Source organism: Eptesicus fuscus, chromosome 17, assembly GCF_027574615.1.
Source record: "Eptesicus fuscus isolate TK198812 chromosome 17, DD_ASM_mEF_20220401, whole genome shotgun sequence".
NCBI lineage: Eukaryota > Metazoa > Chordata > Mammalia > Chiroptera > Vespertilionidae > Eptesicus > Eptesicus fuscus.
In genome coordinates this window covers 3924378-3946005 of record NC_072489.1, presented here as the reverse complement: position 1 = coordinate 3946005, position 21628 = coordinate 3924378, and the positions used below count along the sequence as shown (strand labels likewise).

The 21628-nt window shown below is 40.4% G+C and overlaps 2 protein-coding genes across 3 annotated transcripts in view; one reads left to right on the top strand and one right to left on the bottom strand.

The window, feature by feature from the left end:
• Positions 1-21628, top strand: part of LOC129152085 (basic proline-rich protein-like) — a gene marked incomplete at its 3' end in the record, with an annotated part of 50787 nt that overhangs the window by 15530 nt on the left and 13629 nt on the right. The gene's annotated exons all lie outside the window — the stretch shown is intronic.
• Positions 1-21628, bottom strand: part of MAPK8 (mitogen-activated protein kinase 8) — a 139936-nt gene that overhangs the window by 112937 nt on the left and 5371 nt on the right. The gene's annotated exons all lie outside the window — the stretch shown is intronic.

The following is a 21628-nucleotide window of genomic DNA, read 5'->3' as shown; positions in this document are numbered from 1 at the left end:
CAAATAGCAACATTAAAATATTTCTTATAATTAATTTCCTTCCAATGTGCACGAATCTGTGCACCGGGACACTAGTACTATATAAGGTGCTTTCTGAGGTTTGTGAGCTATTTCCAGTATTACCAAACCTGAGGGGAGGGGTTGTGGGGAATAGCCATTTGGCCAGAAGTACTAGTGGCCCAGACTTGCAACTGGCATCTGAAGTGGAGGTAATCTAGTGGGACTGAGACCTTAACCTCTGGAGTCTACACAGAATTAAATTGTAGGATACCCAGGTAGTATTCAGAGCTGGAGAATTGGTTGTTATGAGGGGGGAAAAAAACCTCACATATTTGGTGTTAGAAATGTTGTGTAGAAAAAACAGCTCAGAGCAAAGTTTTGGCAGAAGTGATTAAATTAAGGATCTTGAGATTATCCAGGTGGATCCTAAATGCTATCACTAATGTCCTTATCAGGCAGAGGGAGATTAAAAACAGAAAAAGAGAAGGCAATGTGACCACACAGACGGGACTGGATGGAGTGGTGTGGCCTTAGATCAAGGAATGCTGGCAACCACCGCAAGCTGAAAGAGGCGTGGAAAGAGCACGGCCCTGCGGCACCTGGATTTCAACCCCCAGTACTGCTGGTTTCAGACTTCTGACTTCTCCATTTCTGTTGGGTCAAGCCACTACATTTGTGGTAATTTGTTAAAGCAGCTATAGGAAGCTAATTCTCTGTAGCTTCTTTAATAATTAATTGAACTGGTTTGCTGAAATCAGTTCTTCTTTGTCTTCTTTAATGATTTCTCATCCTTTCTACTTGGACACTAAAAAGGGGAACATCTATTTCTATGTTCTTTTGGTCTGGCTAATTTCATCCACAGCAATTACCACCTCAACAAAAGAGATCAAAATGAGTATTTTCAACTCTGATCTCTCCTACATCATATTTCCATTTGGATGTTCCAAAGGCACCTCTAATTCAACATCTGCAAAACACATACCTGGTTGCCTTCCAGGGTTCCTTCTCTCAGCAAATGGCACGCTGGCTTTCTCTTAGGTCCTTGGAACATGCAAGGCCCTCTCCTGATAGCTTCTGCATATGCTTCTCTCAGCCTAGATTGCTCTGCACATGTTCTACTCATCCTACTTCTTCTCCTTATTCCTAAGCTCCTGTTCATCCTTCTAATCTCAAGTTTCAGCTTAGCTGCCAACTTCTAAGGGGAACTTTGCCAGACTCTACAGTGTAAATTGTGTGTCCTTATACATTTTCATGACTCCATGTTGTTCTCCACTGTATTTATCAGAGTTCTAATTGTTGACTTATTTTTGTAATTAACGCTCTTCTCTACTAGACTATAAACTCTCCTAGAAGACAGGAAATGCTTGTTTTAATCATTCTGTATCCTGAAAGCCTAAGCCTAGTGCCTGACCTACAGGAAGCACCAAATAATATATGCCACTTGAACAAATAAAAAATGAAATCTATAACTTCAAGAATGAATGTCCTGGAAGGACACTTCCTTTACTTTTTACATTTAATTACTGAAGCTATTAACATGTTTTAACCCAGATCCACAACAGTTAGCAAGTATTTGTTAATTTCATTGTCCATATTATACATTATATTCTAAATAGGATTCAGTGTTTCTAAAACAATAGTTCTTAAAGCAACTCTAAAAATAAAAATGGATAAAGCTGACTTCTGCTTCTGGTATGGTGGATAAGTGGGATTAGATTTACCCTATTTCAGGGATTAGAAAGCACAGAAAATATGATACTGTTATCAGACACTGGACAACAGAGATTAGGTCTCAACTCCTAAAAAAAGGAAACAAATTAGATAAGCCCTATTACTGTCCTGCCATTCTGACTGGGGGCCCTTTCCAGACCACTGTTCAGAAAGGGCTCCACTAAACAGAGCATAAGCACTTCACCGAGTTAAGAAGGAGTCAGATGAGGAAGATGAAGGTGATTGGAATTCTAAAGGCAGAGTTGGGAGAAGAAAAATCCTTGGAGAAAGAGCTCCAGACAGGAGCATGGGGTCCTCTTACGGCTGTGATGAAAACTAACTCCCATATATGCACGAGGCACAACTCCACAAGGCTGAAGCAAAGGACAACTGCAAGGAGCTATGAGATGCACAATTCCCAGAATTCATCCAGAAACAGGATAAAAATGACCAGATTTCTCTGAAACTGTGCACATCAGAGACAAGGAAATGACAACTCTGAAATACTTAAAGACAAAATGTCAGTTCAGAAAGGCATATCATTCGCCTTTCCGATGCACTCACCAATGTACAGTTTTCCAGAGGCTAAGACACCTGTGGTATCACAACAGGTTATATTATTGTCTCTTTTTGAAAATAGTTGTTTTTCATTAAAAAGTTACTTATGTTAACTTGTAACTGATTTGTTATTTTGTAAATAAGCTGATACCTTTCAAAGTGTTTAATTTTAATTTCTAAGCAGGTAAATTTTGATAACTATAATAACCCAGAAAGATAAAATCTGTTTGCGACCCTCAGTCTATTTCAAGATTGTAGACACCAGGACTGGAGAAGCACAGCCTGACCAGCAGTGGGCCTATCCAATTAGTGTTCCTTGTGAGGCAACAGAGCCTTGGGAACATTTTCCTTTACCGACTCAATTTCTCATTACCCTAATGAATACGCAGCTTTCTCGTGTCAGTCTGGGTAACATATACCTTTAAAAAGAAACTGTCCATTTCACCTAAGTTGTTCAACTATTATGTATACTTGTTTATGATAATCCCTTAGGCTGCAGAGGCTGTGGTGATGTTCCTCTTCACTGGAGATACAGATAATTTGTAGTTTCTCTCTTTTTATACTGCTCAGTCTGGCTGAAGATAACGACTTTTCCCCAAAATGATTAATTGCATACATTTTGATTCTCGAATACTTGACACAGATGGGGTTTTGGTGATGGCCCTGTGAGTGCTCATGATACACTAGAGCAGGGGTCCTCAAACTTTTTAAACAGGGGGCCAGTTCACTGTCCTTCAGACCGTTGGAGGGCCGGACTATAGTTTAAAAAAAACTATGAACAAATTCCTATGCACACTGCACATATCTTATTTTGAAGTAAAAAAACAAAACGGCAGAAACACCCGCATGTGGCCCGCGGGCCGTAGTTTGAGGACGCCTGCACTAGAGCAACAGTGGTTTAATGAACTATAACAACATTTTGATGATCTGCAGACCTCAGTGAACCAGTCTTTTCAAATGATCAATGCATGGGCCTGCAGCCCAGGAGAGGGACAAGCCGCCCGCCCCATGGTCCCAGGCACCAGCGGCTGGGGCTGCGGCCCGGGAGAGGGACAAGCTGCCTGCCCTGTGGTCCCAGGTGCCAGCGGCTGCGTCTGCACCTGTGGCCCGGAAGAGGGACAAGCTGCCCGCCCCACGGTCCCGGGCGCCTGTGGCTGCGGCCCATGTGAAGTTGCCTGCCCACGGTCCCCTGTGGCTGCAGCCGGCCCGGGTGAAGCCAGCCTGGGTCCTGGGTGCCTGTGACCGGCCAGAGGAGGGAATCCTGGGTCCCGGGTGCGGGGCGAGGCAGAGGTGGTTAGGGGCGATCAGGCAGGCAGGCAGAGGGGTTAGAGGTGATCAGGCAGTCAGACGAGCAGTTAGGAGCCAGCGGTCCCGGATTGTGAAAGGCAGTTGGACATCCCCCGAGGGGTCCCAGATTGGAGAGGGTGCAGGGCAGGCTGAGAGACACCCTCCCCCACCCCCTGCACAAATTTCGTGCTCTGGGCCTCTAGTCTATTATAAACATAGATGCAAAAATCTTCAAAATATATTAGCAATCAAATCCAACAATGTGTAAAAGTAATTCTATACCATAACCAAGAGGGACATATATCAGGTATTCAAGGCTGGTTCTAAAGTCTATTAATGTAACCCACATTACATTATGATATCAATTGAAGAAGAAAAAGCATTTGACAAAATCTAAAAGCCATTCATTATAAAAACTCCTATTAAATTAGGAATAGAAGGGAACTTCCTCAATTTGATAAAGAACACCTACCAAAACAAAATGACAACCCCTAACTGTACAGTTAACATTATCCTAATGGTAAGAAAGTTGATACTTTCCTTCTAAGTTCAGGAACAAGACAAGAATTTAAACAATAACCCTCTCACCACTCCTATTCAATATCATACTGGAAGTTCTAACTATAGCAGTAAGACAATAAAAAATAAAAGGTATACAGATTGTGAAAGAAGAAACAAATCCTTTTTCATTTGCAAATGTCATAATTTTGTCTTCACCTGAAGTTATGCTTTTTATTGATTTTAGAGAGAGGGAGAACAGGAGAGTGAGAGAGAGATTGGTTACCTCTCATATGTGCCCGGACTGGGGACCAAACCTGCAACCTTTTGATACAGGGGAAGATGCTTGGCCAGGGCTCTGTGGAACAAATTTTAAACAATTATTCAACACTAGAGGCCCAGTGCACAGATTCATGAACAGGTGGGGTCCCCGTGGCGTGGCCTGCGGGGATTTGGCCAAAACCGGCAGTCCAACACTGCCTGCCATTCCTGCCTGCCGGAGAGTTCCTGCTCAACCCGGCCCTGCTGCACCTGCCGCGGGCTCGTGCCCAGTCAGTCCTGATCGGGAGAGGCTCGTGCCGCCACAGTGGTGCTCACCAGCAGTGAGCCCTGCATCTGGCACCCATCCCAAAGCGGGGGGTTGGGGGGGAACCAGGATGCAATTGGCCCACTGACGTTTGTGGTGGTTGTCGGGAGCCACCTGGCAGCTGCTTTTATATCATTTCTTCCTTGTGGAGCATCTAGGGAGGGGAAGCGGCCGCAGTGCCTGAGGCTGACTTCCAGGAGGCCAGTGGCAGTGCCAGGATCGTGCCAGCGGTGCCGGTCTGTCAGTGCCTGGCCTGTTCTCCAGAGATTGGACTTGCAGGACTACTGAGGGAGTGAGTGGCTGCTGCCGGACTGGTGGGCTGACAGGACGAGTTGGTCAGCTGAGTGGCACTCCCTCTGAGGGAGTGCACTGACCACCAGGGGGCAGCTCCTGAGTTGAGCGTCTGCCCCCTGGTGGTCAGTGCATGTCATAGCGACCGGTCGACCGGTCATTCGGTTGCTTAGGCTTTTATATATATAGATAACTGAGTGTATACTTCTCGATGTCTCCTTTACAATATCTAGGATTCTACAGCCTTATAAATAAGTCAGCTCCTTTTATGTGTGACTGCCCTTCCTCACTCCTGATGGACTTGAGAATGTCTTTATCTCTGTCTCTCCCAAACTGCAAAAATATTTCTTACTCTGCCATTTGTTTTTTCATTTCAATTCCTAATCCTATTTTCCCTTCTCTAATAATTGCTATAATTTATATTAAATAAATACATAATGCTATATAAAGATAGTGGTACCAAAATTTCATCCTGAAAATAAATGAAAACCACATACATGAGAATTTCAAGTAGGGAATCTAATGAGATATGCCTTCATTAAGCTAACAAATTCCTTCCCCTTATAATGGTGAATTAGGTAATTAGGAGCAACTCTCTGAGAGCAATGAGAAAGACAGACACCCCTTCACCCAGGCAAATTAGAAACAGACAAGTAAGACATCTCTTTGAAGGCAACAGAGTGCTAACAAGACAATATGAAAAAATGGAGGCTAATATCTTGCGAGAGCAAGGAAATCCTTCGAGGTGAAGGAGGCATCTGGGACCTTTTTTCCCAGGAGGCATTTGCCAGATTCATAAAGGTGGCTAAGAAGTTGAGTTGAACTTTTCACAGATCTATAAGGCTGGGGTGGTTGGGAGGAGGGATTGGGTTTTAAATATTGAGAGTAAGGCCCCAACAAAGTATGGGGATAGGTAAATGGGTGGGGTGCTGATAACACCCTGGTTTTATGTTGGCACTCCAAAGGGTCATATTCCCAAGAGTAAATAAAACATAAAATAGACCAGTCTTTGCAGACTCTGGACCCAGCTTTGAAACATCTTTGTCTCTGACTAGATTAAGATAATCCGAGATTGCAAGTGTCACTAGCTAGCCTCCTTCCAACAGTAAACAAAATTCCTTTTTAGAAGGAGATGATATTCTTAAACCTTAAATTATCTCTATAATTTTTCATAATAAATACCTTAATAAAAATATACAGTATACAAGACCAATACAACATAATAAAAAAATTAAGTGACACAAAAGCCTGCAGGAAAACACAGAGGATCAAGAGAATGAGATTATTCAATACAAACATGCTTAATATATTTTTAAAAAATGTCTGAGAGTCATTAAAGACTGTCCCAGTACAAAGCCCTGCTAATTTCAAAATTTCAAATCATACTTAATTTCCTAATTCTTAAATTAATCTCTGATTGGTTCTTTAGGAATTTCCAAAGTTGTTCTAAACCCTCCTTACTCCTCTTAGGTATATACACTTCCAAAAATAACACTTAACCTACTAAACTAAGAAAAATCCAATCTGAAAGGAATTCAGTACACCCACAGACAGGTTCTCTAACCTGCCTATCAGTATTATTTCCCAAGAGGGAACACACATCATTAAATCACCACAAGAACATATAATACCTTAATAAAAAAAATAGAAAAATAAATAAATAAATCACCACAAGAGAGTGAACCATGTTGCAGGGAGCCACCCTAACTCAAATCAGAGGTCTTCAAGCATTTTACATCACAACCCATTATATACACACCTTTGTTTGTACTCTAATACATAAGTACACAATTTAAATGAAACACAATTTAAAAAAATCAATTCTTTGCTTCAGTAATTAAGACAGGCTGAGTGGCAGCTAAATAAGAAAGAATTTGTTCAAGATGGAACCAAAATGGCGGCATAGTTAAACACTGGTACTCACTACCTCCCACAACCACATCAAAATTACAAATAAAATACAGAACAACCATCATTCAGAACAGCCTGAAATCTGGCTTCATGGAAGTCCTACAACTAGAGAAGTAAAGAAGAAAGCACACTGAGACTGATAGGAGGAGCGGAGGCGGGAATCAGTCACATGTGGCATTTTTTTTTTTAAATTGGGAGGATATCTCCACTGCAGAGGCCCTTCTTGAGAAGCAAAAGGTCCTAGCCCCACACCAGACTCCCAGTCCAGGGCTCCAGAGCTGAGAAGAGAAGTCCCCATAACTTCGGGCTATAAAAAACCAGGGACTGTGGCTTAGTGACGTGGTGGCTGCTAAAAGACCCAGGAGTTCCTTTTAAAGGGCTAGCACATGAACTTAACATGGTCCCGGCTCCCTCTGAGCTCCAGTGTTGGGGCAGTGGCTTGGGGGGAGGGGGGGGGGAGAGGGGATCCAGAGACACACAAGGAGGAACTAGACTGTCTGGCATCGGCGCAGGAACTCAGGAAGAGGCTTGCTCCCAGACTGGGGTGCTTGCAGGGGTCATTGTTTCTGTGCTGGAACCTCCCCCATCGCAGGGCTGACTGGCAGCCATATCTGAGTTTCCATCAGTATGGCCCACACTGTTCGCTCTACCTTAGTGATTCCCTGAGACCCTGCCCCATCCAATTTGCAGCCTCACCCAAGTTGTTTGCAGTGGCTTTTCCATATGAATAGCATATCCTGGCTTAGGTTTAAGACTTTGCTAAAATCTCTCAAACAAGCAACAGCTGGCATCAGCAAAAGGCCCAAGACCTGGCCTAGCACCAGCCTGCCTTGTTTCACAGCTGGGCCTCGTCCAGGCACTTCCAAGCCCAATACAAGTAGCAGCCATCTACAGATCTTTCTGTAACTCCTGTCGGGTGTCCCCAGGCCATGCCTGACTTTGCACCTCCCAGGAGACCCCAGAGCCAGTGCATCTGATGGACAGCTTCAGACCATATCAGATTACAAACCTACTAGTACAAATTCACAAGCGACACACTCAAGGGGCAGATTCAATGAGCAGCAAAGCCCCACTGAAACAATTCCTGCTCCACAGGGGTGTCTTCTGCACAGTAGATCTTCCACTGTAGTCACAACTTGTCCTCACAGCCACTTGGCTTGGAGGTCAATTCTTCCCAGTGATACCAACAGCAATCAAGACTCAACGACAAGACTGTGCACACAGCCCACACTGGGGCGCACTTAGATTGTCCAGCTCAGGTGACTGAGGAGGCTGAACCACTGACCATTACAGGACACCTACTACACAAGGCCAATCTACCAATTTCAAAGACATAGCAGCTCTACCTAATACATAGAAACAAGCACAGGGAAGCTGCCAAAAAGAGGGGACAAAGAACATGTCACAAATGAAAGAAATAGAAGAAAGCAAACTACTGTATACAGAGTTCAGAACAACAGTTGCTTAAGGATCTTAATGAGAGCTTCAAGGGACTTAGTGAGACTTTCAAGATTCTTAGTGAGAATTTCAAATACATGAAAAAGGACCAGTCAGAAATTAAACATACACTAACTGAAATAAATAATAACTTACAAGGATTCAACAACAGAGTATAGGATTCCAATAATCAAATCAATGATTTGGAATACGAAGAAGCAAAAACACCCAATCAGAAAAGCAAAAAGAAAAAAAGAATAAAACAATATGAAGATAGTGTAAGGAGCCTCGGGGACAACTTCAAGCGTATCAACATTCGCATGATGGAGATGCCAGAGGAGAAGAGAAAGAGCAAGATATTGAAAATCTATTTGAAGAAATAATGACAGAAAACTTCCCCTACCTGGTGAAAGAAATAGACTTACAAGTCCAGGAAGCAGAGAGTTTCAAACTAGAGAAACCCAAAGAGGCCCACACCAAGACACGTCATAATTAAAATGCTAAGGGTTAAAGACAAAGAGAGAAACCTAAAAGCAGCAAGAGAAAAACTGTTACCTACAAGGGAACACCCATACGACTATTAGCTGATTTCTCAATAGAAACTTTGCAGGCCAGAAGGGAGTGGCAAGAAATATTCAAAGTGATGAATAGCAAGGATCTACAACCAAGATTACTCTACCCAGCAAGCTATCATTTAGGATTGAAGGTCAGATAAAGAGCTTCACAGATAAGAAAAAACTAAAGGAGCTCATGATCACCAAACCAGTATTATATGAAACTAGAGGCCCGGTGCACGAAATTCGTGCATGGAGGGAGGTTGTCCCTCAGCCCAGCCTGTACCCTCTCTAATATGGGACCCCGGTGGGATCGGGCCTAAACGGGCAGTCAGACATCCCTTTCACAATCCAGGACTGCTGGCTCCCAACTGCTTGCCTGTCTGCCTTCCTGATTGCCCCTAACCGCTTCTGCCTGCCAGCCTGATCACCCCCTAACCACTCTGCTGCCAGCCTATTTGCCCCCAACTTCCCTCCTCTGCCGGCCTGGTCACCCCTAACTGCCCTCTCCTGCAGGGTTGATCACCTCCAACTGCCCTCCCTTGCAGGCTTGGTCTCTCTCAACTGCCCTCCCTTACAGGCCTGGTGCCTCCCAACTGCCGTCTCCTGCTGGCCATCTTGTGGTGGCCATCTTGTGTCCACATGGGGGCAGGATCTTTGACCACATGGGGGTAGCTATATTGTGTGTTGCAGTGATGATCAATCTGCATATTACTCTTTTATTAGATAGGATAGAGGCCTGGTACAGGGGTGGGGGCCAGCTGGTTTGCCCTGAAGGGCATCCCGGATCAGGCAGGGGTTCCCTTGGGGTGTGGGGCGGCCTGAGCGAGGGGCCTGTGGTGGTTTGCAGGCCGGCCACGTCCCCTGGCAACCCAAGCAGAGGCCCTGGTATCTGGAATTTATTTTCCTTCTACAATTGAAACTTTGTAGCCTGGAGCAGAGCCAAGCCTGGGGCTCCCTCTGAGGCCGAGGCCGGCAGTCATTTGTGTTGGGGTTATAATTGAAACTTTGTTGCCTTAAGTGGGTGGGCCCAGCCAGGGTGTGTGGAAAGCTTTGCTTCCCCTGTAGCCGGCGGCAACCCTGGCCTGCTCTCTCAAGCTCCATTCTGCTGCCATTTGTTTGAATTTGTTTACCTTCTATAACTGAAACTTTGTAGCTTGAGTGGAGGCTCAGGCCTGGCAAGGACAGGCGGAAAGCTTGGCTTCCTCTGTTACCTAGAAAACCTTGCTCTCTGTGGCTGTAGCCATCTTGGTTTGGGTTAATTTGCATACTCACTCTGATTGGATGGTGGGCGTGGCTTGTGGGTGAGGCTTTGCGGGTGTGTTGGAGGTATGGTCAATTTGCATATTTGTCTATTATTAGATAGGATGCTGAAGGGTAATCTTTAAAAAGAGGAGGAGGAGGGGGAGGAGGAGGAGGAGGAGGAGGAGGAGGACAACGACCACCAGGACAAGGAGGAGAACGAGGAAGAAGGAAAAAAAATTAACATTAAAATGGCAACAAATACATATCTATCAACAATTGTATCTATAAATAAAAATAAACGAACAAGAAATCCAATGAACAAAATAAACTGGTGAATAAAATAGAATCAGAGGCATGGAAACTTGGAAGAGACCTACCAATCTCAGAGCGGAAAGGGGGAGGGGGAGCGGGAAGAAATTAACCAAAGATCTTATATGCATATATGCATTACCTATGGATACAGACAATAGAGTGGTGAAGGCCTGGAGCAGGGCAGAAACTGGGTATAGGGGGCAATGGGAGGAAAAAAGGGGGGACATCTGCAGTACTCTCAACAATAAAGATTTAATTAAAAATAAAAGAATAAAAGAGCAAATGAAGAAATTTCTAGGGAAAAAAAAGAATAGGATGAGTGGCATAAGCACAAATGTATAGATTAATGGAATAAAATGGAGAGTCCAGAAAAAACAACAACACCTATTTCTTTAAAAAACAAGAATGACAAGACAGTTTGATAATAAAGCACAGTATTTAGTGCTAGGACAACTGGATATCCAGATGCAAAAGAATGGTGTCAAATCTCTTTCCCACATCATACACACAAAAAATGAAGTCAAAATGAATCACAGACCTAAATGTAAGGGCTAAAACTATAAAACTCTTAGAAGAAAATACAAGAGTCATTTTCATATCCTTGTCAGACAATGCTTTCTTAGATAAAACATCAAAAAGCAACAAAGAAAAAATAAACTGGATTTCATTAAAGTTAAAATATTTTTTGTTGCAAATAATACAATCAAGGAAAGATGGGCTCTTTCTCAGCCATCAAGGTCTGTGCACTTGATTCTCCTTCTCCATGTCTTCCCACAAGACTTTCAGGATCAAGAGTCCTGGCCAAGAAACAAAAGCAGAATCGGCCTATTCCTCAATGGATTGGGTGAAAACTGGTAATAAAATTAGGTACAACTCCAAGAGGAGACACTGCAGAAGAACCTAACTGGGTCTATAAGGAATCACATGAGAGATGGCTCACATATTTATACTGTATCCAGGTTGCTTGCATCTTTAAATGATTGAAGATCACAACTGTCTGGACAGTTGGGCATTTGAATTGGGAAATTATTGGTCACATGATTTTTCTCTGTAAATTTTTCCCCCTGTAGATTGGTTCAGTAATAAATGAGACCTTAAAAAAATAAAGATGGTATCTTTTCAAAGACAACTCCCAAAATAGGAGAAAATATTTGCAATAGGGACTTACATCAAGACTATGTAAAGAACACTTGCAACCTAATAAAAAAAGAAAAACCAATTTTTAAAATAGGCATAGAATCTGAATAAACATTTCTCCCAAGATATGCAAAGCACATGAAAAATATGATCAACATCAGAGAAATGTAAATCAAACTCACATCAAGACAGCACTTTATTCTCATTAAAATGGCTATATCAAAAGACAGACAAAACAAAGGCAGAGATGTGGAGAAATTGCAAATTTCATACCTCGTTGGTGGGAACGTAAAATGGTGCAGCCACTCTGAAACACAGTTTGGCAGTTTCTCAAAATGTTAATGAATTACCCTTATGACCAGCAATTCCAATCCTGGTTATATACCCAAGATAACTGAAAATATTTACCACAAAAATTATGCACAATTGTTCATGACAGTATTACTTAATATAGCCAAATGCCCATCAACTGAAGAACCGATAAAGGAATGAAGTACTGATACATGCTACAAGATGAATGAGCCTTGAAAACATTACACTAAGTGAATTAAAATCAGCCACAAACACCACGTACATTATGATTGCTTTTATTTTATTACTTTTACTGATTTCAGAGAGGAAGGGAGAAGGAGAGAGAGAGATAGAAACATCAATGATGAGAGAGAATCATTGATTGGCTGCCTCCTGCATGCCCTCTATTGGGGAGTGAGCCTGAGGCTGGGTATGTGCCCTTGGCTGGAATCGAACCTGGAACGCTTTAGACTGCAGGTCGATGCTCTGTCCAATAAGCCAAACCAGCTAGGGCTATCATTGCTTTTATATGAAATGCTAAGACTAGACAAATCTACACAGACAGAAAGTAGTGGGCTGGGGCGCGTGTGTGCGCACTTGTGTGCGTGTGTGTAGGAATGGGAGTGACTGCTAGTAAGGATAGAGTTTTTTTCTGGAGTGATAAATGTTCTAAAATTAGTATGTGGTGATCGATGGTTGCATATTTACACCATGAAAATAAAACTCTGAATTGTATATTTCAAATAGGTAAATTGTAATGGTATGTAAATTAAATTTCACTAAAGCTATTAAAAATTCTTAGCCCCCTATTATTTGTGATATACCCTGATATTTTCTATTTTGTTTCATTTAAAAATAAAACACTAGTTGGGAGCTCCTAAATTCATTCTACTACCATTAATGGGTCATGACTGGCAATTTGAAAAACTGCCCTAGAGTCCTCTAGTACAATCGATGCCCAGCATCTTCTATTATCAGGACCAATCATATCACACCTCACATCCCATAAAAAGTCCAACTCTTCCTGGTAATCTATCATTCTCTCAGTTCTCATTGCTACACTGCTATGTATGCCCTTCATTTTACCCAAGTCCTCATCCCTCCCCTCCCAAGTCCTTTATTGGACCTTCTGAAATTCCTAATTGTGATCAGCAAACTTAGCTGATTACATTACCTTTACTGTTCCTTATCATCTGCCCTCCTGCCAGTTCTCCCGCACTGAGTGAAAATGTTAACAAATGGTCCACAGTAGTATGTACCCTTACTTCCCTCACCATTCATGCACACTGCCTGACTCCGTTAATGCTTAAGCCTCTTTAATTCATTGGCCTCCTCATTTTCCTAGGCTTTCTCCTCAATTCCACCTCAGCAGCCCATTCCCAAGGCCATCCTGGGTATTACCAACACCAGAAACTATTATACCTGTCAAATCTCTATTTTAAGCATTCCACTCTGACCACCATCTTTAATTCTTACTTCACTTCATCCTACCCAATCCCCTACAATTTTAATTAAAATTCCCAATGCACTGATGTTAACACTTCTTTACTAGTCATCCTTACTTAACCTACTTTCTTGTCCATGTCACCACTCCTCAAAGCCTTCCCTTTAAAAAGCCCTCATTTCCCTGCCCCCTTTCCTTCTTTTATATTGACTTAGTTTTATGTGTCAACTTGGTTGGGCTGTAGTCCTATTATTATAAACCAAACACTAGTCTAGGTGTTGCCGTGAGTGTTGTGTAGATAGAGTTGACATCCACAATCAGCTGACTCTCAGGAAGAAGATTATCCTCAACTATGTGGTGGGCCTCATCCATTCCGTTGAAAGGCCTCTAGCGCAAACCTGAGGTTTCCCTAAGAGAAAATTCTGCTTCAAGACTGCAGCATCAGCTCTTGCCCCAAGTTCCTGCAAGTCTGCCTTACAGATTTCTGACTTGTTAGCCCCCATAACTGTGTACCCAAACTCCTTGAAATTTGTTTATATACACAATACATTACATATATATTTCCTATTGATGCTGTTTCTCTGGAGAACTTCAACTGATACACCTGGCAAAACTTCACACCAGAGGAATCCAACCATCTGCCTTATCTGTGTATATATCTAACCAGTTCAATAATGCTGGGGAAAAGAAAATCACAAAAGCAGGCTGACTGATACCACTTTAAATTCAAGATTTCAAACCCCAAATTAACAATCACTATTCTTAGCAAACTTCTTCAAACTTCCCATACTCCCAAGCCCTCTGCCCATACCAATATCAAACTTCACTGAGAAAACTGAAACCACAAGATGAAAGCCAGAAAGACAAGCCTTCATCGTATCACCACCACACTTCCCTGAAGCGCACACAACTCCTCTGCGTTCCCTCCTGCTCGATGGAAGACACCTCTCTAGCAAAGGCCTATCTCTCTGCTTGTGCTCTCCATCCCCTTTCCCACATATTCTCCTTTTCACTGGCTGAACCCCACATGTTCCTTTATCTACCAACCCACTTCTCTGTTCCATTCACAGCTAATCTTTAAAAAGTTGTCTACATACATTGTCTCTGGATTTGCTCATTTCCCAATCCCTTAAAAATTTTTTTTTCATTCATTGTTTCTTACCTGACTTCAATTTGGCTCCTTTTACTTCACTTTAATAAAACTCATCAAGATCACCAACAATTTCCCACATAATCTCTCTGTACCTGCTTCCTTATCTATAAAAATTGGAGCAACAGTCCAATAGTACCTGCCTCATAATGTTGTGTGATGTTTAAACAATGTTAACATGTGAAGCACCACAGCAGTGCCTTAGTATATGATAAGCACTGAATAAGCATTAGCTACTATATTATTAGGATATTCTGGATTCTTGTTTCCCCTTCGTTCTGGTTTTTATTTCTAGCTTATTTGGCAATGTGTGAGTCCTTGAAGAGTAAACTACCTCAGATTTTGGGGGGAGGGCAAAGATAAGCAGAAAAAGACAGAAAATTAACTATGATATATCCATTAAACAATGAGATCCCTATTGAATTTCGACCAAGTATCTTCAATCAGCTACCACATAATTTCACAAGGATGTGCTACCTCAAAACCCAAAACTCAAACCAAACTGCCCGCCTCCACTCCCTCACCCACCCTTAGGCTTTATTGACTTGCAGATTTTTGCCAATATCACTTTTCTAAGCATAAGACTTTCCTGTCCACATTCACTCACTTTTTACTTCTATACAGTTTGACCCTAGTCTACCTTAATTACATACTTCTCGGAAACAGACTAAGTTATATTTCTGGGAACTGCCTCTGGGTGTTACGCACATAGAAAGCAATTTATATGCATTACTAGATAAAAGACAAGTAAGTCAATTACTAATTCTGCATTTGCTGTCAAAAGATCACTAAGTTGTCTAACATTTTGAAAACTAAAATTCAAGTTTATTCACATCAATGTTAGAGAGAAAACTTCACACTACTCGAATTATTCCCATAAGCCCTCCTCAATTTCACTTATTATTCAGATTCTTTAAATAGTCAGCAAGTACACAGATATTTTAGTTCTTGCTTTACATGCTGTGCAGGAAAGCGACAATGTTTTAAAAATCACTGCTGCTAGTGCATATGAGAAAAAACTAAAAAGTGGGAGAGGGAGGTAAAAACTAAAGTAACTTGGGCAAGGGAATAAAAAATAAACAAAAGAGACCATATCAGACTAAAAAGTTTTTGCACAGCAAAGAAAACCATCAACAAGATGAAAAGACAACCCCACTGAGTGGGAAAATGTATTCGCCACAGATACAACTGATAAGGGGTTAATATCCGAAATTCATAAAAATCTCATACAACTCAACACCAAAATAACCCACAATCAATTAGAAATGGGCAAAGGACCTCAAAAGACACTTCTCCAAAGAGGACATAAAGATGATCAATAGACATATGAAAAGATGTCAAAGTCACTATTTGTCAGATATACACCAATTAAAACCACAATGAGATATCACCTCACACCTGTCAGAATAAATCATCAATAAATCAACAAACAACAAATGTTGGTGAGGATGTGGAGAAAAGGGAACCCTTCTGTACTGTTGGTGGGAATGCAGACTGGTGCAGCCACTATGGAAAACAGTATGGAGTTTCCTCAAAAATTAAAAATAAAACTGCCTTATGACCCAGTGACTCCACTTCTGGGTATATATCCAAAGAAACCCAAAACACTAATTAGAAAGAATATATACACCCCTATGTTTACTGCAGCATTATTTACAATAGCCAAGATTTGGAAGTAACCCAAGTGTCCATCATTAGATGAGTGGATAAAAAAGCTGTGGTACATTTACACAATGGAATACTACTCAGCCGTAAAAAAGAATGATATCTTACCATCTGCAACAGTATGGTTAGACCTAGGGGGCAGTATGCTAAGTGAAATAAGTCAGTCAGAGAAAGACAAATACCATATTATTTCACTTATATGTGGAATCTAAAGAACAATATTAATGAACGAACAAAACAGAAACAGACTCATAGATACAGAGAACAGACTGATGGTTGTCAGAAGGGAGAGGGATTGGGGACTGGGTGAAAGGATTAGAAGTACAGATTAGTAGTTACAAAACAGTCATGGGATATAAAGCACAGCATAGAAAATACAGTCAATAATATTGTGATAACTATGTATGGTGTCAGATGGATACTGGAAATATCGGGGGAAAACTTTGTAAAGTATATGATTGTCTAACCACTATGCTGCACACTTGAAACTAACACAAAAAAATATTGAATGTAAACTGTAACTGAAAAAATATTTCAAAAATAAATAAAATATCTTAAGCAGGAAAAGTAATTAAAATAATAGGATGGCATGATTTATACCTGAAAAAATTCCATTACAGAGCTATTATATTAGTAAACCACAACAGAATTTAAAAAGTGGATTTAATATACTGGTACAAATGTTAATTAATATGTAAAATAAACAGATTTCTTAGCTACCACCAGGTAGAAAATAAATATACAACCATCAAGAAAAATAAGTAATAAAAACTCAAATATATAAAAAATTAATGGCAAAAACCTTAAAAATGCTATTAGGAACCCAAAAAGACACTTGAATAAATAAAAAGGTAAAGTTTTCCATACTCTTGGATAGAAAGACACAACACCATACGGTATCAATTCCCCTATAAATTCAAAGTAAATCCTAATGGCAAACTGAATCTATGTGATATAAGTTAATTAGGTGGGGGTTGGGGAGATATTAACTTGAAAAGGGCACAAGAAAACTTTCTGGGTGATGGTAATGTTCTAGATGTTATCTGGGTATTACACAAGTGTTACATAGGCAAACTTTCATTGGGCTGTAAATTTAAGGTTTGTGCATCTTACTGTATGTAAAATTTACCTCAAAAAATTAAATGATACTAGACTAGATGGACTGATCTAAAAGTTCATATAAATAAAAAAGTTAAAAGCCAGAAAAGATTCTGGAAAAGAAGAGAACTAGCCCTGATAGAAATACAGTATAAAATACAATAATTAAAACACGATGGTTTGGTTCCCAAGTGGACAGAGGAATCAGTGGACCAAAACTGGGGCCAAATAAACATGCAATTCACTAAAACAGAAAGGTGCATTTCCAATCTGTAAGACAAAAGTGGATTATTCAGTAAATAATGTTGGGACAATTAGCTGGTCCTCTAGAGAAAAAAAATAAGGTTGGATTCATACTTTATATTTTACACCAGAATAAATTCCAAATAAGTAAAAGAATTAAAAATACAAAAAGATAGAAGAAACTATCAAAGTATTAGACGAATAACATTTGAGAATTCTTATATAATCTTGAATTAGGAAAAGACTTTCTGACCATGACATGTAACTTAGAAGTCAGTAAAGATTGGTAAGTTTGACTACTGAAAAAAAAAAAAAATTAGCATGACAAAACCATGATAAACAAAATTAAAAAGCAAACAGTCAACTGGGAAAAATGACGGATTCACAATAAAGACATAAAGAGCCCTTAAAAGACAAAAGATGTTTAATCTCATAATGCTGATGAGGAAGAAGCAGGCGAAAGCAAGCTGAACAGCCTCTACTTGTGGCACCTTGGCCATATCTATCAAAACTATCAATACGCATACATAGCAATTCCGTTTCGGGGAATGTATCCTATACATTTCTATACAACTGTGAATGAAGTATGTGCAGCGGCCACAGCTTTGACAGCAAAAGACTAAAAACAATCTAAATGTACATAAAAAGGGGCTAGTTAAATAAATGTCACACCTCTATAATGGTATTACAGACTCAATTGTTGTGTCTTCTCAAAATTCATATGTTGAAGCCCTAAGGCCTGGTAGTTGGAAGTGGGTTTTGGGAAATAATTGGGTTACAAGATGGGGCCCATGATGAGATTAGTGTCATGAAAAGGGGAAGAGAGAGGAGAGCACTCTCTCCACAGAACACAGTAAGAACCTCCGCAAGCCAGGAAGAGTCTCACCAGGAACCAAATCTCTAGGCAGCTAGATCTTGGACTTCCCAGCCTCTTGAAGTGTGAGAAATAAATGTCTGTTGTTTAAAACCCAGTCTATGGTATTTCGTTTCAGCAGCACAAGCTTACTAAGACAAATGGTATGCCATGAAGGTGTTAAAAAAAAAAAAGCATGCTATTTCTGTACTGATATGATTAATGTAAAATCATCTCTAAGCTATAGTGTTAACCTAACAACAAAAGGTAAAGGGTAATGTGCATAGTATACAACAAGGTGTTTAATCTCACTCATAACTTAAATAAAAAAGGCAGGGCAGCCTGCAGAGGACATACACTATACACTATATACTATGTAAGACACACATTCCCTCACTGGCAATCTGAACTCCATAAACCTCTAAAAAGTAATTTAAAAAAAAATTAAGTTTAGTACAAACCTATTTGGTGTCAAAACCTGAGGAAAAAAACTCCATATAACTGTTAAAAATCTTTTTTTAAAAATATATTTTATTGATTTTTTACAGAGAGGAAGAGAGAGGGATAGAGAGTAGAAACATCGATGAGAGAGAAACATCGATCAGCTGCCTCTCGCACACCCCCTACTGGGGATGGGCCCGCAATCCAGGTACATGCCCTTGACCGGAATTGAACCTGGGACCCTTGAGTCCGCAGGCCGATGCTCTATCCACTGAGCCAAACCGGTTTCAGCCATAATCTTTATATAGCCTACTTATTTACTACTTATGCTTTTAATACAGAAATATTAATGTGTTTGATTATGGGATGCTAATCCACTTCCAGCTAGGGATTTTGGATAATATAGTAGATGCACTTATATTACCTTTCTACAGTCACCCGCCCCTCCCTCCCATAAAAAAAAAACCTTAATTCTGAAATACAACTGGACCAAGGGTCTGGACAAGTAATGATCTATTTACTTGCACAGACATAAACCATCTTTGGAAGGACTCACAGAAGCTTGGCATATTTCCATGCAGAGGAACTGGGTGGCTGCACAAAGTGGAAGGGAAACTTTTTAGTGTTTATCTTTTCAAATCTTTAACGTTTTGAATCAAAGTGAACACACTAGTCAAAGGATAAATAAAATGTAAATAAAATAGAATCACTAAAACTCTTTCTCTCAACAGTAACAGACAAACCCAGATGTTGTTTTGTTGTTTGTTGGGACCATAAAGTGACTCTTGCTCAAGTTACAGGGCAATCTATACAAGGATGGCTTTCCTTTATCTCACCACTGACCTGAATGGTGTTTGAGCCAGCCAGGGAATGGTCTCCACGCCCACTAACAGCTTTTAGGAAATAGCAATATCAATGTTTTTGATGCCTTGTGCCAAGCAAAGCAGGTGGGCTGGGCTGCTTCTCTTCCTCAGCATCCCCAGAAGTACACTGGGGCTTGGGCCGGTCAGCAACAGGAAGCAGTGAAGCCCCCTCTTCTCAGGAAAAGAAAAAGGCTTAAGAAAGTGCTACCAGCATAGAGTTAGTCGTATGTGTTCAGAGCTTCAACACTGAAGTGTGAGGACTTGTTAGTACTTGAGCAGCATCTTTTCTACTATGTGCTTTTCATACACTTATTTTGATACCTTTTTGCGTTCCAAGATGGATTTGAGGTGACCATAAGGTTTGCCTTTTCTTACTAGATTTTGAGTAATCTGTACCACACTCTCAACTTTAACTAGAAATTAGGAGAGAATACATCGTTATTTTGTGGTTTATCTACTGAGTATATTTCAAAAGGAGGAGCTATTTTTTTTCCCTTAGTGCCCCCAGAAATATGTTTGGGCTTGGGCCTCTCAGCAATCAGAAATGCATAGTTTGATGTCCCCAAATGCCCCCAAGTCCAGCTATCAGTCCTGATGACTAAAGAAATTCCTAATGAAATAACCTCACAATATTTGGTTCCTTTTGTTAGAACATAAAGGCACTTATGTTTGTCCTTGCCTCTCATCAAGTTACACTCACTGAAAGTAGAGACTGACTGGCCCTCACATCACTTAATACCTGTTCATACTTATTCTCAATAAATATTTCCTGTGCAGAGCCAGCATCATTTCATAGTTGTTATCTCAAGGAGGAGCAAGAAATCTGATGTATCACTATAACAATAGAAACACCACACAGAAAACTTAAAAAAACAGAGACGATCTTTCCAGATGTTACTTATAAATAACTTTCCTCATTTTTCTAGACCTCTGGAAAATGCTTAATTAACTGCTGGGGTTATAAGGTCTCTGAAAAATTTTCGATCTTCACATAGAATCAAAGATCCCAATAAGATTAATTTTAAAAGATGAGACAGCATTCCATTTTCTTCAAATGTGGGCACGTGACAAAGCTCCCGGATTCCCATTCCTTTAGACAGCTATCAAAATAAACTGAGGAAAGCTCAAGCAATTCTCTGCAGTAGGGAGAGGTAAAGTGGCAAAACAACTTTGTCACAGAGAATGTGGCAAAAAAAAAATTCCCTTTTAATATATGCTTTTGGAACATTTCCAATTTTTCAGGCAGAGAGGATTACTGCCCCAAATGTTAAATCATTTCAGTCAATTTAGATAAGATAATTAAATTTAAATAAACTCAGAGATGCAGAGGGAAACAACTGTGAATGTATCCGGTACATAAAATTGGTTTTAAATTTACTTGGCATTTTGCATTTGTTCCAAGTTAAAAATAATAAGTGATAACAATAGTTAAATTTCCTGAATACTTACATCTAGTGTTCCAGGCATTGTACATGCAGTACCTTATTCAAACCCCACAGCCCTGTGAGATTATGTGCTATTATTATTCTCATCTGACAGATAATAAAACAGGTCAAAAGATGTTACATAATCTAAACTAGCTTATGTATGCTATGTAGTTATTCAGGGCTGATCCTAAAGCCCATCCTAGCAACCACTATTAACTTTAGGCTCCTTAATTTTCTAAAGAATGGGCAGATTTTAACCAAAGGGTAATAGGATACATAGACATATATTTGTGTATATTTGCTATAGTGTGATATAACCCACCACTTTGAAAAAGAATGGCAGCTAATGATTTTTGGAAAAGGCCTTATCACACTCACCTATAATTTTAAAAACTGAATTTCAATGAAATTTGGCCTGCCCAGAGATGTGCAGTAGTTTGTTTGGGGGAAGACCTCTCATAAAGCTTTTCAAAGAACATGTATTCACTGTTTAGCCGTGCCTAAGTCCCATCCCTGATCAGAAGCTCCTTGAGACTACTAAATTCTTCATTTTCACATCTTCCATTAATAAGTCTCTGAGTACAATCTTGTTAGTGGAAGGCCTAAAATGTGTCCTTGAAAGAACTA